The following is an 18,683-nucleotide window of genomic DNA, read 5'->3' as shown; positions in this document are numbered from 1 at the left end:
AGTCACACCAAATAATGTCTGAAGTGTCAAATGCCCATAGATGTTTTATCTATGGTAATATATTAATATGAAGTGTCATTCATAATAGACAGAAAAAGTTCAGGTACATTGGTATGTTGGTTTAATTTTAAATAGGCCATCAATTTAAGTATTGATGATGTTTGTTTATATTACCCCTCAAAACTTTAAAAGTGGGAATCATTTTAAGGGTATCCACTAAATGCAGGGGTATGCTCTCTGTTTGACATTGTGTGAATCCATTATTAACATCCTGGTAAGAGGCTTGCTAGTCCAGCAGAGGCCTTCAATGTTTCCAAATGAAATCTAGGTTGGTCAGCAAGCTGCCCGGGAAAGTGGCTCTCCATGAGCGGCTGTTTCCTATGCCATCAAGGCTGGAGCCCACGTGCAAACACAAAGCCTTTTAAATCAATTAGGTGTCCCTGCCAACTCCTACTCCTTTTTTAATAAAAGAGGCACTAGAAGCTCTTAGTCCCTTTCCTGAAACACAACTCCTATTCCTTCCTACGTGTGTAGCTCAAGGCCCTTCTCCAAGTGCTGGATACAGTCCAGGGGGCCGCGAGCATCCCGCTAGCCCTACATCTGAAAGTTTTCCTAATAAATAAGCTCTGGGCCTGGACTGTTTGTCATTTCTGGTTTCATTTGCACTCATTGTTCAGCCCTTCATTATTCAGATGAACTTATTGTGGTTTAGAAACTAATTGGTTTTCTTGTGGATATGAGAACTCCAGATAAATTCCCAAGCCAGGGCCCATCTGCCTGAAAGATGTTTCAACTATTACATGACAAAAATGATAAGAACCACTGGCATGTATAAGCACCTTACCTTTTAAATGTTTGCAGTGGTCAAAAATATTTAAAATTAAAATATTATCATCAAAGACCTTTCTGGAATATTTCATACAAAATAATTTGCCTAAGTGGCCATTGGATGGCTATATTCATTTCCTAGGGCTGCCATATCAAACTACCATGCAGTAGTGGCTTGAAACAGAAACTTAGTCTCCCACAGCTCTGAAGGCCGGAAGCCCAAAATCAAATGTTGGCAGGCCCAGCTTCCCTGTAAAGGCTCTCTAGCGGAGAATTTTTCTTTTCTTCTTCTGGCTCCTGCTGGCTCCTGGCTTTCTTTGGTTTGTGCTGCTGTAAATCCATCTGCTTTAGTCTTTCCAGGGGTTTCCTCCCTTATTTCTCTGTGTCTTTTTCTATGTATTATAAGAAGAGTTTCTTTGGACGGAGCCTACCCCATTCTAGTATAATCTCTCCTCACTCATTACCTTATACATCTGAAAAGACCCTATTTCCAAATAAAGTCACATTCTGAGGTTCCAAGTAGACAAGAATTTTTGAGGGATGCTATTCAACCCACTCTGATAGTATGCGATGATTATTTATATAGGTAATTTCTAAAGAAGACAGATGCTGTGTTTTACATTTCCTATCTATTATATATTATGGCTGGCCAAATATTCAATAAATGTATATAACATGATTCTGGGTTGTGTGCAATCTGAGTTCCATTCAATGTTCCGGAAGTCCCAGAGGTAGTGAAAGACTAAGGTGGGGTATTAGAGACAATTTACCCAAACTCCCTAACCTCATAGGTAAATTTTCTTAAGCATTTCTATAACCTGTTTCAGTAGGGAGAGAGAAGGAAGTAACCAAAGAACACTAAGTCACCAACTATCTGCTTCTACTCACTCGCTCTAATTTCAGAGACAAGGTTCTCTCAAGATGCCATGACATCCTACAGTGAAGAGGTAGGAAGTCTCCCCGGATTGATCAGCTTTTCCTGGTGGTCCTTTTGTTGTTCACAGGACCTCTGACTGGGACAACCTTCTGATGGTTTCTTCATAAACCTTGCTACATAAAGTTGCTACATAAAGTTTCATAAAGTTGCTACATAAAAGTGAAAATCGACTCCCATTGGTGGAATTTATTATATTGATGTATAATATATGTGAAAATTAGATTGATATTACATGTTGTATAGATGTGAAAATATATATAACTTTGCTTCATACTATTTACCATGATAAATATGTTTTAAAAAGCAGTTTGAGAGAAAACAGTTTGAAATTATAATGGTAATGATTTGTGTTTTACCTTTCCTCTTCTTAATTCCTTCTGGCTCTCTATTTTTTTTTTCAACGTTTTCATTGTTTCCTTTATTTGCTTCAATGAGGAGAAGTTGTTTAAGAGATGCAAAATAACTTCCTAGCTGAAACATCCTCACCACTCATCATTCCAAGTGATCAGTGTCCCTAGAAATAGAGGCTATTATAATGCTCCACAGCATTTACTCCTTTTGTGTCCATTAAGGACTCTGAGAGGAATTAAAACAAAGAGGTGAGTTTGACACAAATTACTGTGATGCCCCAAATACATACACTGGCCATCAAGGAAAAGAGGCACCGAGATTTGTTTGTGAAGGTTGCTACGTCTCCCAAAAGGTTCAGGATGTGTCTTCTGGGTTTTACATTATGTGACAGCTCACGTACAGAAAGAAACACAATAAAGCCATAAAAAGAAACAAATCCTTCGAGTTTGGCCATAAATGTACTCATATTTCATATTTGTCATATTGAGGAGGTTACAAATCAGAATTTGCTTTTCTCTATTTCTTCAAATATTCTAAATTGTTTAAACAATTTGATTCTCTCTAATTCTTAACACATTCTGGTGCATTGTTTTTATTTCTTTTTTCCAATGCTTAGACCAGACAAGTCGAGTAGTGTGAATAAACTGTATGAAGTCTGCTAAAGGCTTGCTGCAAATATTTACTTGGAAGAGTTTGGAAGCATCCTTTGTCATGACTGTTTTAAGCCCAGTCCAGTGCCTTTAACTTTTAATGCTGACAACTGGAGAAAATATAACAAGGCAAAGCTGGAGAATTTGGTATTAACAAATTTGATTAACATCTAGGAAAGTAACAATAGAGTAGCCATTATTTTTCCATATCATGTGGAATCTATTATCAATATTTCTTTTTTTTAAAGATTTATTCACTTTTGAGAGAGAGAGAAAGAGAGAGAGAGACAGAGAGAGAGAGAGAGAGAGCACACACGCAAGCAGAGGAGAGGCAGAGAGAAAGGGGAGCAGAGAATCTGAAGCGGGCTCTACACTAACAGGCTGACAGCAGCCAGCCAGATGCAGGGCTAGAATTCACAAATCAATACCTGAGATCGTTACCTGAGCCAAAGTCATCCGCCCAGCACACTGAGCCACCTAGGCGCCCCTGTTATCAATATTTCTAATGTACTTCTACCACCTGTGTTATAGTATAGATAGGTCCCATACTCTATTATAATTTAATTGCTCTGTTCCTGATTATGTCTAGTTTTAACTTCACTGAAATGTTGCTGTGTTTCTAGTTGTGCAAGTGTTTTATTGGAGACATATGGTTTAAAACTAAGATTTTTTTCATAGCTTTCTATTTTTTTTTCCTGTTTTATTAAGGAGCCACTGACACAGTCATAGAGCATAGTATCAAAGTTTTAAAGTCACAAACAGGTTTTATGACATCAGCTTGCTGGTCCATCTTTATTGTCATTCTTTTCTGGACTAAACATTTATTCTGTAAATAGAAAAATGGATATAAGATTTAAGATAAGTGGGAGGGAAAAGTGACAGAAAATTTGTATAAGAAAATCAAATATTGATTTTAAATTTATGCAGTCTTTTTATATAAACATTCTTGTATTTGATATACTTAATATATTCTGAACAAAACTAATATCGATTTTAGGAGAACAAGAAATAAAACAGCTTTTGATTTCCTGCCAAAATTTAAGTATCCAACATTTAATTCATAGTATTTAAAATTTCTGAGACGACATACATCAGATCATTTTTTTTAACCGTATGTTCTCAATTTTAAAAAGTATACCTGGAATTTTAATAAAAATTAATCCATTAAAAGTTAGATAGTGATATTACCTTATCTGTGAATTTTATTTGTTTGGCTACCAGATCAATAGGTTTTACACATAGTACAATTAGTTATAAAGTAAATTTTAATTCGACACTTCAGATTGCTAAGCCTATTGATTTTTCAGAACTCCTTCCCAAAGTTCTATTTAAAAAATGCATACACCTCCTTCTCTAAATAGATTAAGAGTGCAGACATTTTACTTTATTAGCTTACCAACGATATCCTCACAATGTCATTGGAATCTTTTTTGATATCATTATCTGGAATTCTCAGTCTCCTTTACTCTTGCAAGCTTTTTGCTCTACATTCTTGATGTTTTATTCATTTCTCTATAATCTTCATAGAACTGGGAGACTCTTTGTTGAAAATATCTAGTGAACATCTTTAAAAATTTTCCTGGGTCAGTGAAAAAGATGCCTAAATTTCACCAGGTCATCATAATTCTAGTATACTTGTTTTTGTGTGTTATATCTGACTTTGATTTTTTAAAACTCCCCTTTGAAAAAGTGGTATATGTAATTCAAAGTCTTTATTTTAAAAATGTGAAAAAAAATGATGTGCAAATCCTGGTGTGTCTCTAATTTTCTATAGGTCTGGGATTTATAAAATACTGTTGCATAGTTACCTCATTTACTCCTATCTATCATAGAGCCCAACATGTTGTATGGGGGATGTTTCTATCTTGTATATATTTCATCACATATATAAAATATGTAGTCACCATTTTCCCATCTTATGCAACTTCTTAGCTATATTTTTTAATGTGATTAATGGCCTCTGACTTCTTGAAACATGTTACTTGCTTGAATTTGGGATCCACGCTTTCTTGGTTTTTCTCTCATCAATCCCTATTGGTTTCTGTTTCCTGGGTGGATTAAACTAATCCGTGCCTTTTCTCATGTGTAATATTGGAACAGCCTAAGTCGTAGTCAGTGAACCTTCTCCTTTCTCTATCTATATGTACTTCATAGGGTTATCACTCTGAAGCAACAGTGACTTTAAAATGTATCTATACACTGTACTTGAAATTGTGGAGTATGTACCTTTCTCCTGATTTCAAGAGTATACGTCCAGCTTTCTAGCTGTCAACTTATCTGTGCTTAATAGGTATTCAAAACTTTGTTTTCTTTCTTTTTTTCTTTTTTTTAAATCAGTACTAATTTTCATTAATTTATTTTATCCCCCTTCTAAATATAGAAATCAGAACCTAGAAAAATTGGAAGTTTATTTCTGGGACTCCTTTACCAGAATTTTATTTTTTTTAATTTATTTTTTTAATTTTTTTAATGTTTTATTTATTTTTGATACAGAGAGAGACAGAGCATGAGAGGGGAAGGGGCAGAGAGAGAAGGAGACACAGAACCGGAAGCAGGCTCCAGGCTCTGAGCTAACTGTCAGCACAGAGCCTGACGCGGGGCTTGAACCCACGAATGTGAGATCTGACCTGAGCCGAAGTCGGAGGCTTAACCGACTGAGCCACCCAGGCACCCCATCAGAATTTTAATACAGATTCTGCCAATGAGAAGTACTTGTCTGGAATTTAAGTGATGATATAGAAGCAGAAGCAATTATTTTCATGGTAGTTGTAAGGAAATGTGGCAATAATAAGTTTTGATCAGCAGCTTCCTTGTGTTCTCTTGTGAATTACTCACTTTGTGGCCAGAGACAGCTAAGGTAAATGCAACGTCTGTGCTTAGTGATTTCCTAACACTAGCAGTGGCTTCCCCCTGAGCTTTCATCCTCACTCACTCAATAATTTCTAAGATTCGCATTCCATATATTGAATGCCTTCTTGTTTATAATATCAGAGTCATTCTTATGTGTTGGTCCAAACTTGAGTTCTCAATCTGTAAGGAAGTAGACCCTCAAAGATAGAATTAATTGGTTCCTTGTTCTGGTTAGACATGAAAGCATTAAGGTTCTCATCACTGGTGGAAATGGAGAAACTTTTTCCATGATATGCAGTAGCAACTTAATTAGGTAAATTACATGCTATGGAATGAAGTTTCTATCAGAAGCAGGTTTGGGATGATAAAGTAATTACTGATATAAAGTACTATTATGAAATATGAGTATAAAAATAGGGGGAGGACTGGCTGCTTCTGAACACACTGAAGGGCAACAGAATGAAAATGACAAATTCAGTCCACATTCTTAGACCAAGCCATGGTTCAGAGGACTAATCGGATTCCATGATTAATGTCCTCTCTTTCTTCCCACACACCTCCATGGAGAACAATCAGTCAACTATGAGCTGTTGAATTACAGCACAAGTTCATTCACCGTATTATTGGTAATCTCATATGAAACTTTGGGTCTGATTTTGGGAACTGTGAATTGGAGTGCAGCGGATTCGGGTGAATGCCACTGAATCTGAATACCTGACTTCAAATTCATTTGCAGTTAGAGTCGCCACCTTCATCCCCATCTGAAGTTATACTCTCATTGCTCAAATACTTCCAATGTCCTTACTTAATACAGTTATCTTATAAGGGGATATCCATTATTTATAAACCCCACATATATAACCATTTTAATTTTAAGACTTAGAAACTAGTCAAGTGAATAAGATCGTACTTAGGTCAAGATAATTTATATATCAAAGGAATAGCAAATTTTACAATTGTATATCAGTAGAAATCTGGAAAATATAAAAAAAGGGTTTGAAAGATGTGAGAATAAGGAGGAAGAATATAACATTAGATCTAGCCATGTTTATCAACATAGGAACATTTGCCACACATTCAGAGCTGCATGTTAGCTCAAGCATCTAGGAGTAGAAATAATAGTTTGCTTAGTTGGTTAACCAAAACCTGGACACCATAGTGATCTTCATTAGAAAATTGTAGTATCTCAGAAATCCTTTGGAGTCTTTTAGAGCAAGGAATCCAAGGAATTAAAGAGAGAGAGGTATGTTTACACAGATCACTGATGGTGAATTACTCACCCTACTATTTCCCTTTGGAGAGAACAAAGGACAATCCACTTAACCACAGCATGAAGAATATTGGTAAAGGGACATTCTTCTTCTTTTTATGTGTGTTTTACATATATTTTAAGTTCACTTATTTTGAGAGAGCATGAGGGAGGGGTAGAGAGTGAAGAAGAGAGAGAATCCCAAGCAGGCTCCTCACTGTCAGCACAGAGCACTACCTCGAGGTTCATCCCCTAACTGTAAGATCAAGACCTGAGCCATAATCAAGAGTCAGATACTTAACCAACTCAGCCACCCAGGCATCCCATGGTGAAGGGGCATTTTTGAAAACCTCTGGGACTATACTCAGCAAGCAGAAATGAAGGTGAGAAATGTGGCCATAAATATAGCTTGCTGATATTTATGTGAAACATAAGATTCTGGAGGGACAGAAACCACGTGCCTGTGCTCAGTTGCTGATGACATAGTAAGTGTGACAGGTGTAATGGGAAGCAGGGCTGGAGGCAGAGTGAGTAACCTGGGCAAGCAGCAATATCTGGCCATGCCAAATTGATCGTGGGGCTTGTGGAACTTAATAGATGAGCATACTATTAAATTCTTCCTTAATCTGTGTAGTAAAAAAAGAGTCACTTGTTTGGTGAATCACTGATTCACCTGATTAAATCACTATAAAGGACAATAATGAATTCTCTCCCAATTTCAGGCTTGAGAAAATTCGCTGTCCCATATTCCGTGAAAGGAGTGGATGATGGATCTGCTTGAAGAAGTACTTGAGACACTTACAATCTAAATCTTCCTCATATTTATCCAACAATATTCTTGTGGACCTTCTAAAGGGCGACTGTGGTCTAGGGAAAAAAATATTCAAGATTTTGAAGAATCAATGAACAGAGTATTTGAAATGAAAATTTTTAGAAATCTAACACATCCCTGTGGCCCATGAATCAGAGAGGGGATTGTGGCAATTTGGTGATAATTGGAGTTTTGGATGGAGTCTATGTTAGAGTGGATTTGTCCATGAGTTTTTCTCCTTATTTGGAAATTCACAGAATTCCTTCTTTAGCTAAATTGTTTCTTGAGTTAACATCTATTGTTTAAGGAAGGACCAAATGGAAGTTCCTGGAGCTAGTTTCTCTCCACCATTAATTTATGCTTTAATAAAATGGAAAACTGAAACCAGTACTACATTCCTGGAAGAATGACAGAATTGAAAGCCACTGTGAAGTACTTGAAAGATGTCTTTTATGGTAGGTTTTCATTTAACTCACCTATCTGTTATGTTTAAATATGACTTGAAAAGTGACAGGGATTATCATAAATATAATCATCTGATGACTCCATTATCAGCTATGGTACCAGACGTGGTTTCTTTACTGGAGCAACCGACAGAAGGCTCTCATCCTGATATGTGGCAATTGATCCAAAGTCAATGCTGTTCAGGCAGAAAAGTAAAGATCCATGGGCTTCGCCAGGCAATAGAAGTGAGGTTTTTCATAGAGGAAGTGTTTGGCTATCCCCTTCTGAATCACTCATTTTGGTGCTCAAGGAAATAGAAATCATTAATGGCAATTTGCTATCATTTCTGCATTTCCTGATGTCTTGAAACTCTTTGCTGCTAGATCTTTGCTTCCTGGGTTCCTCCTGTGGTTTCATTATCTTCTAATTCCCTGTATTAAATTGCCTCCTGTTGCTTTCTTATAAGTCATAGAATGTTGTCTGTTTCCCTGACAGAACTTTAACTAATTTAACACAGAGCTTTGCATTCTGCAACTTTTCTCAGTCTCTGTAACTAATACCTTTATTTATCCAATAGCTCAAGTCAAACCTTGCAGCCATTCTTGATGGCACCCATCTTTCCCACCATTTTTCCCACATAACATTCCAGTCCCCTGAACTCAGTGTTTTCCACCACAGGGCATTGTCACTGCCGCTAGTGCCCTTCTCCTCAATGTTCTCACACCTGCGTCCCTTACTTACTTAGACCTCTGACCAAATCTCATCTGCTCAGAGACTTGCCTAGATACTATTATCTTTCCTCACTACCATTGGCTTTAAACATACATTGATTTTTATTTTGACTAATGTATTATTTTACTCTCCACTCAACTGGAATAAAAACCCCAAGAAAGCAGACACAACATCTGTTCTAATTATTGATATACCCATTTCACCAAAAATTGGGTATACAATTAGTAGGAATTTGATACAATATTAATACAAAAAATAAGTAAATAAATCTCATATATAAATTGTGTATTTATAAATCAATATTTTAAATTTACTATAAAATACATTCATAAAATATGTGAACTTACACAAGTTATAACAGTAGCATTGGAAAGATGATATCATTTTACTCAATGAATATCCTTACAAGTGTTGTCAAGAACACAGAAATGAACCTTCAGATAAAAGTCCATTAACACAGAAGTCTATGGATTTTCCTGCTTGCCTGGATTGGCTTTGTCTGCTCTGAGTACGTGACACTTCACAGCATTTTTCAGGAAATGTCTTACCTCACCCACATCTCAATCCCTGCAGTGGTCATTTAACTTAATTTTTACAAAAACAATAAAAGTTTCTCTTTTAATGTCTGACCAAGATTCTGAATTGAGAAATATGTACTGTATAGAAACTTAGTAATAACAATATGAAAAATATATAAATTATATACATGATTTTCATTTTCTATCTTTTTGTTGGTTTTTTAAAGTTTCTTTTTTTGAGAGAGAGAGAACTCATGAATGGTGGGTAGGGGGCGGGGAGGAGGCAGGCACCAGAGAGAAAGGGAAGGAGAGAGAAAAGGAGAATCCCAAGCCGACTCTGCATTGCCAGCATGGAACCCCATGTGAGGCTCGAACTCATGAACCATGATGTCATGACCTGAACTGAACCTAGGAATCGGACATTTGACTGAGCCACCCAGATTTTCTTATTTTTTTTAATGTTTATTTATATTTGAGAGAAAGAGAGACGGAGACAGAGTAAGAGTGGGGGAGGAGCAGAAAGAGAAGGAGATATAGAATCTGAAGCAGGCTCTAGGCTCCAAGCTCTCAGCACAGAGCCTGATGCGAGGCTCAAAGTTACAAATCATGAGATCATGACCTGAGCCGAAGTTAGACACTTAACCCACTGATCTACCCAAGCACCCCCAGACATCCTTATTTTTCTCTTTACTAAGGATTTAGTAAAGCACATCATCAGTGGCTGACATAAGCTCTGTCTGTTGAGTCAAAATTCTTCCTCTTCTTTGTGCAAGTTCTGCTGCTCATCTTCTGGTGACACATAATGTCCCCATTATGTGGTTTGTCCTGGGTGTCACTTTCTTATATCAGGACAGTGATTGCTCAGCCTGCCCTACCGCATTTATTCTGCTGTCAGATTTTGAATAAAAAAGTACCAATTATGTTTGCTAAAGAAACTGTATCTACCCTTTATGCTGTGGAAAATGTCTATTCTTAATTTCAGGTATCATGAAATGCTGTTTCTCTCAGACTTTTGATGTGCTACTATAATTGGTTCCTCTTACATTCTGGGTCACACTACAGGGACAGATAAGTCTATTATATTCCATTTCAAGGTAAAGGAAGTAACTTCCTGAGGGGGGTCTGAGCTAAAATCAGATCCTCTGCTCTGAGCAGAAATAATAGAATTTAACCCTTTATGTTGAACACCATTAAACAATGTTCTTCTGGCTGCAGTAGACATTGCTGTGTGGTCATTTTATCCTCACTATCATTTTTCTCACATTCACAAATCCTGATAATGGAAGTTACATGCTTATTTTACACTAAGGCATTAAAGAAGGAGAGTTCTTTACAGAAAGATTAGATTATCAATTACCAGATAATTCTTTTTTCACATTTCTCAATTTTCTGACCTGCTACTCAAGGTATTCATAGCATTGCTTCAATCATCATGCACATCACCTTTAGATTCTCTGTCTCTGTTGAGCACAGAACACTGTACTTATCCCAGTTACCTAAAACTAACCACATATAAGCTTCCAAGCAGGTACACGTGCACAATGCCCAGAATATATGATGGAGCTCGGGCAAAGGTATGGACTTGAGATATCAATTTGGGAACATCAGTGCGTTGTGGTAACTAAAACTGGAAGATTGGTCACTGTGCTTTGTTAAATCACGAGGGACACCAAACATGTAAGCATGAAGGGCACATGGGTTGCTCAGTCGGTTAAGCATCTGACTCTTGGTTTTGGCTCAGGTTTGTGCAGTTTGTGGGCACAGGCCCCCCATCGGGCTTTGTGCTGACAGCTTGGAGCCTGCTTGATATTCTCTCTCTCCCTCTCCTTCTGCCCCTTCCCTGTTGTCTCTCTCTCTCTCAAAATACATAAATAAACTTAAAATTTTTTTAAATGCAAGCATGAATAACAGAAGAAGTGTTCACAAGAGGCACAAAGATGTGAAAATAACCAGGAGAGCATGTGATTATAAAAGCGAAAGGGTTAAGGAGTTTTTAAGGATACTGTGTGTAATGCTGTCACATGATGTGGCAAGTTCCAGTGTGATAAGGCCTGAACTTATCCTTGGGGTCTGGCAACTGGGAGATTTCTGGGGACTTCAATGAGAATGATATCAGTACGATGAAGTCACAAGACATATTAGAGAGGGTGAATAAAGGAAGTGGAGACAAAGCATGAAAGTCACATATTTAAACAATTTGAGTGGCTAACTGATATCAGTTAGTCTAAATTATCTCAAAATAAACAAATGAGCATGTAGATGATACTCTGAAATAGTCATTTCAGAGAACAGAAGAGGCTTTGAGCAAGCACCAGTGAAAGCTGGTCGTCAGGACCCAGACGGGATTTCATGTGACATAGCAACAAGTCAGCCTGGTCTTAATAAGGCTCTGTTAAAGTCTGATGGGAACTGGAGAAGGTATTTTGTAATGCAGATTTTCACTTGGGTTTTCTGGGTGATAATATTAGAAATATATATCAAATAAGTGCTACAATAAATACTAAGGCAGGTAAGTAAGTAAGTAACTAAAATAAAGGCACAGTAAAATTAAAGTTGCTGGTGGGAAAGAAGTTTATATGATCAACTTAATGTGATTACTAATTGGAACAATAGCAAACACTCACGGAATATATATAGTGTGTCAGGCACTCCTCACAGAATCCTTCAGAGGTAGCTACTGCTTTTGTTCTCACATGAGAGATGCAGAAACCAAAGCACAAAGAGGGGAAATAACTTGTCCGAGGTCCAATGGCTACTAAGTTGTAGAGCTAGCATTTGAACCAAAGAGGTCAGATCTTGTATTCTTAAATTCCAACAGATGAAAGCCTTCGTAGTGAGTGTACTCAGTTGAAATCAGTTTGGCTAGTTTAATCAGACAAGGAAATCATTAAGGGTGGACCAGAATGCAAGGCTTAACAGCTGGTTAAAAGAGAAAAGCACCTAGAGTCACCCTTCAAAGTACTACAGGGGAGGGAGGCAGCTGCCTTCCCAGGGCACAGACTTCAGCGTAGACATCCGACAGATAACATCTGTGACAACACAGATCTAACAAATAACCGCACCGTGAGAACCAGAGCTGGATATCGGTAGATATCAGTAGAAAACTCAGTCACTGGCTCCATTGAAATTGGATGCAATTCACGCTGCCTTTGCCAGAATGGAATTTCTGTGGTGCCAATTTTTCTCATCGCGTTTTACATCACTAATTTTTAATTTGACAGGATGTGTTTGAATGGAACAAGCTAAGAAACTCTACACACCAGAACCTGAGAAAGCAAGTATCTGGCTTCTATAACAATGGTCATAGGAACATGTCCAAGGGGCTTAGCAGCCAAAGGAAAGAAAAAATGAAACAAAAAGGTAAGTGTTGGCTGCATGGGCGGTCCATGCTGGCTAAGATGAGGAATGGTGCTGGCAGACTGGAAATAAACGGGAAACTCAAAGGACTGCTGGTGAGGGTAGAGAGAAGTTGGAACGTGACCAGGATTGCGAGAGAACAGGGGCAAGGCTCTGTCAGCAGGGAGAAGTGTTTTAGATTAGATGTGTAAGGTAGAGCCAGGCCGGGTGAAGGCCAGATTCCAGGAATGACCTTAGACTTTATTTTCCAAAGTAGATCAAGGTAAAGTTTATCATATTAAATAGTTTGCACATTTTAATACTAGTGCTTTAAATGAGTCTTCTCCATGGACTTGTAAATCTCTCCTTTATCATAAAATTTCAGGATGCAAAGACTCTATGCCAGTTCTCAAAGCCTTCAGTGACTGAAGGATGATGATTTTAGGTAGGAATGCAGGTACAGTAAGAGTACTAAAGTCCCAAGGCAGAAGTCTCAGACAAGAATGAGTGCTTTACACAGGAATGGAATCACCTGTTGAGAACGGAGGAAATATAACCTTGGGAGTTGTCTGTGCATTTGACTGCCTTTTATTTACCTTGTTATTCTGTCCCTCAGATCATCTCAGCTCTTCAGGCAGTATATGACCCAGTCTCAAGGAAAAGTTGAAAGCTATTATATGGTTGTACTTAGGAATTCCCGCCATTATCCACTTTTTATTTATTTTTCTTTCTTTCTCATTAATTAATTGATTCATGTACTCATCCATCCAGTAGATGGATGGAAGGATAGAGAAAGAAAGAAAGAAGGAAAGAAAGAAGGAAAGAAGGAAAGAAAGAAAGAAAGAAAGAAAGAAAGAAAGAAAGAAAGAAAGAAAGAAGAAAGAAAGAGAAAGGGAGGGAGGCAGAAAGAAAGGAAAGAAGGAAGGAAGGAAATAAGGAAGGAAGGAATATAATAGAATTTCGGATGAGTTAGCCCTGTGCTAAGCAAAGGTATACCACCATGGACAAACAAATTGATATACACTATATAAAGACAAGTTATAGTACTATGAGAGGAGGTAAAAGAGAGAGGTAAAATTTAGATTGAAAATTCAGGAAGGACCTCCCTAAAAAGCTAAGGTTTAGCCTAAACCAGAGGAGGAGTAAATATTAAAATACTTCCAGGTAGAGAAAGCATCACATGAAAAGGCCCTTAAATAGGAAAAAGAATGATGTGTTTGAGAAATTGAAAGAAGTATTTATGTTTGTGTTTTTTCCAATTTGTTAATAATTTATAAGTATCTTATGAACTGAGACCATACATTATATGTAATGAAAGAATTTAGAATCATAGAATGTCTGTTGCAGATACCCTATACATTTTTAAAATGGAAAAAAGTGTACATCCATATATACATAGATTACTCATATATAATTTTATAATATATAACATAATGTTATATAACATTTTATGTTGTATATTAGAAAGTTTCAATCTATATCATATATACTTGTGTATATGCATAAGTATTGTGTTTGCGTGTAAATAAATCTGTATATAAATTCCATGATCTGTTTTGATGGATCAGGCTCCTCAACTTAAAAGATAGTAATAATTTTGATACCACTGTTATAAACCATGTGGGAACTCTGTAAGGTAGTATGGATAAAGGAGATTTCTCAGTATATAAATTGATGATTAAATCCCCCAAAGAAGCATCCATGTGCCATTGTGTGTGTGTGTGTGTGTGTGTGTGTGTGTGTGTAAGGTAGACATATGAAAACACATGATGTAAAACACGAGGATGAGACAGGCAAAAAGAATCAATAAAGAGAATGCCAGTGTGAAGAAACAGCGATTCAGTGTAGGTGGAGTGGCTTTGGAAACATTGAGACACAGCCTGCGTAATTGAGAGCTGGGTGGAAAATCTCTTAATGCGTTAAGTCTCAGATCTAATGTCTCCGAGCAGTAGAATTCTGGAGCCCCACTTTGAAAGCAGGCCTTAAAGCTGATGCATCTTGCTTGTTTGGAAGAAAAACCATTCACAACTTTTGTTATTTTAAATATATATTTCAAACTACTTTCTTCCAATTCTGTTTTTTTATGAGATTTTAATCTTGCTTCCACACTGTCAAAAATTTCAGTGCTTTTTAAAGGCAACATGGATTCACGTCTTTTTTTCTTATCTCAAACAAAAGAATCTTTTGCACATTAATATTTAAAAGCATTACATTTTATTTTTTAAATATTCTTAGTGTTTATGAGAGAGAGAGAGAATGAGGAGCACGTGCGGAGGTGGGACAGAGAGGCAGACACAGAATCTGAAGCAGGCTCCAGGCTCTGAGCTGTCAGCACAGAGCCCGATGCGGGGCTTGAAGTCCTGAACCATGAGATCATGACCTGAGCCGATGTCAGACACTTAACCAACTGATCCACGCAGGTGCCCCTCAAAGCATTGCATTTTAAAGTAAATGAATAAATAGATTTTTGGTGCATTGATCTTGATCAAGAAAATGATAAGTTAGACATGTGGTGAAAGTGAAGAGAGTTGCTACCCACAGCTTTATAGATAAAGAAACTACGGTAAGGAAAACGGAAGTACAAGCCCCATATCACAGACCAACAAACGTATTTGAAACAAATTAAGTTGCAATTATTATGCTTCTATTTTGCAAAGCAGTGTCCCAAGGTTTGAGGATTCAAAGGTCATAGATAAGATCCATGACCTTGGATAGCTCACAATCAATTGAAAAAGAAAAGATAAAGCTAATTATAACGTAGTGGTGAAGCTTTATATTTTAAGGGACGGTGTGATGTTCCAGAGTTTCGTGTATGGAGCATCCAACCTATTGGGACCGAGGCTACCCGAAGAAAATATTCAGAAAGTAATACTTGAATTTAAAAGATGAATTGAGATCAACCTGATGAAGAGGAAAAAGTGAATTCAGGCAAGAATAGGTATGTAAATATTTTGTCATTTAAAACAATTTAGCATGTTGGAGAAACACAAGTAATTTGAAATAGATGGAATATAGGAAAAAAGGGACAGAGAATGTTGAGCAATAAAAATCCAGGGAGAGGGAGAGGTTAGATCATTATTAGCATTGAATATTATATTTAGGATGTAGTTGTTATAAGGAAGCAGCAAGAAGTTGATGAGAGGTTTTTAAGAGGGGATTGCCTTTTTACCTATTTGCTCTATGATTAATTCTCTGAGTTGAAATTAAAAAATTGGTAAACACAAATAATTAATGGATCAGAAGTTGGGAAGACTGCAAAGTTAGAAATGAAATAGGATTCAGTGGCAGAAAACTATGCAAAAAATAATGAAGTTCTGTCTGAAAGAAATTAGGACAGGTGATGAAGCTAAAATTCTAGTCACTGTGTGGGTTCTTTAATTACACCACATCACCTCCTCCATTACTGAAAAGGGGAGGGAAAAGAGAAAGATTAAATTCAATTTGGAAAGTTAAGAAACTCCAAATACCACCACCAGAGTGAAAAAAAAAATCATTGCAATGCCTATAGTTTATTTTGAAGTATTTCTGCACAGACAGTAATTGAAATGTGTATAATCATTACTTAAGCTACATGCTAGGAGCAATCATCTGACCTAATGAGGAATTCACACTGAAGAGATGGTTAGCTAGAATTATTCTGAAAGGCCATACTTTAGGGTCACGACTACAAGAATTATTTCTGTCCTTAACATGACAGACTTTTTTAACTTGGTGTAATGAATCTTGGAAATGGGAGATTTTATTAATGGTATTTGTAGTTTTGTAATTAGCTTAATAGCTGTTAAAAATGAGCTCTCATAGGTCATTTTAGAGATAGTCAGTATGTGCACCAACTAAAATAGGTTCAGTTAAGGAGAAGACATTTGACTTTTGCAGGCATATGGATAGCATCCTATAAAATGCCTTGTAAGTATTCTTAGGGATAGTGCTTTAATTTGAATTTTATGATCCTGTGTCCAGAAGGTTGCATAATTATCAACTACAAGTATCATAGAATTTGTCTGTAAAATGGTGTCTTGTTATCTGTAAGTGGCACCTCCATGCAAGCTAGATTTAGAGTACATAAAAACAAAACAAAACAAAACAAAAAGGAGGGCGCCTATGTGGCTCAGTCCGTTCAGCATCCGACTTCGGCTCAGGTCATGATATCACAGTTCATGAATTTGAGCCTTGCGTCAGGCTGCAGCGAGCGACAGCTCAGAGACTGGAGCCTGCTTCAGACCCTGTCTCCCTCTCTCTCTGACTCTCCCCCACGCATCCTGTTTCTCTCTTTCTTTCTCTCTCTCAAAAATAAATAAACATTAAAAATTTGTTTTAAGAAGCTGAAACATAATCGAGCCTGGAGAAGAAATGTATGAATGATGTTATAACTCTTAATAAGATGAAGAAGTAGAGCAATTTTGGAATTTGAGACAAATTTGGCTCTGCGATCTGATTTTATTATTATCTGGCACTGAGATTATGGAGGAAGTGGCTAATCCTCTCCTCCTTCTCACTAGTTTCGGCTTTCTTTATGTGCTAAAACAAATAAGGTTTATGCATGATTATAGTGTTATTTTACCTATTTGCTCTATGATTAATTCTCTGAACTTCCTCAGCATTCGTTTTATCTTAGGCAACTGAGTTCTTCAAATACATTTATTTACCAGACTCTCTTGCCAACTGTTTGCTGATAGTTTGGGCCAGTAAGAAGCACTTGTAGGAAGAGGGCCAGGGAGATAATTGCTATAATAAAGCACTGGGAACACGGGTATGAGGAGGCCCAGCAGCCTTAAAAGGCTTTGCAGTGGCTGTCTTAAATGTAGGAAATGGCAGTGGGAGAGAACACCGCTGAAATGGACTTTCTGGAAACCTGGGTCATGACAAAGGTCTCTTAAAGTAGCTGATAACAGAAACAGACAAAGTGGGTAAAATTACTATAATGGGTAGGAGAGGCCGATTGGCAGTCAGAGCGTTTTGTGTGTGTGGATCTCCGACAGACACTAAGTGATCTTTGTGCTGCTAGGAATGAAATTGATGGGCCACCTACGAGTGTACTATTGTAACCAGGGAAACGCCGGATTATATGAGCAAAAGCGTGCTTTAATTGGCTACAATAGAAAGACAAGGCCTATCACTCTCTTTAATTTTGTACATTTTGAGGCAGTTTAAACAATTGATTTTGATACAATGCAACTCTCATTTACATAACTAAAATGAGAGTACCATTCTGAATGTTATGGAAGGATTTTACTGTTATTTATGTGTTAATTACTCATCTATTTCTCCCCTCTAGAATGGGAATTCTGTGAAAGTGGAGAAAATTATGATCAGATTAACTACTGAAACCAAGAACCGCTAATGATGTGTAGCAAACTCAATTAATTATTTCGTTTCTGGAGCTATTTTAAATATTTATTTTTTAAATTTTTTTAATGTTTATTTATTTTTTGAGACAGAGAGGGAGAGACAGAGTGTGAGTGGGGGAGGGACAGAGAGAGGGGGGTAGGCAGAATCCAAATCAAGTTCCAAGCTCTGAGTGAGCTGTCAGCACAGAGCCTAAGGCAAGGCTGGAACTCACGAACCTGGGAGATCACGACCTGAGCTGAAGTCGGACGTTTAACTAATGAGTCACCCAGGTGCTCCTCAAACATGTATTATTTTGTGCTTTTATGAAAATTTCAATGAAAAACGTGAAAGCAGATCAGACATTTTATTAGCTATTGTAAGAAAGCAGGTCTGAAACTGACTCCATGAGACAATAGAAGGGCACACATTGCCCAAGGCAGAAGGGACCGCCCTTGTAACACCCAATCAGGAAAGGCCAGCTAACACCTTTAACATTTCTAAGGGCAGGCCTAAAGATGGAGGCTAAGACTAGTCACGCCCTACGTGAGGGTCCTGGGCCCACTCTGTGATTGGTCAGTACTCTAAATGTTGTGATTGGGTCCCGCCAAAAGTAACAAATACTCTAGGCAATGTGAATGGTTAAACCTGC

The sequence above is a fragment of the Suricata suricatta genome, chromosome 1 (assembly GCF_006229205.1).
Source record: "Suricata suricatta isolate VVHF042 chromosome 1, meerkat_22Aug2017_6uvM2_HiC, whole genome shotgun sequence".
Classification (NCBI taxonomy): domain Eukaryota; kingdom Metazoa; phylum Chordata; class Mammalia; order Carnivora; family Herpestidae; genus Suricata; species Suricata suricatta.
The sequence above is the reverse complement of the archived record's forward strand: the minus strand, read 5'-3'. Positions refer to the sequence as shown.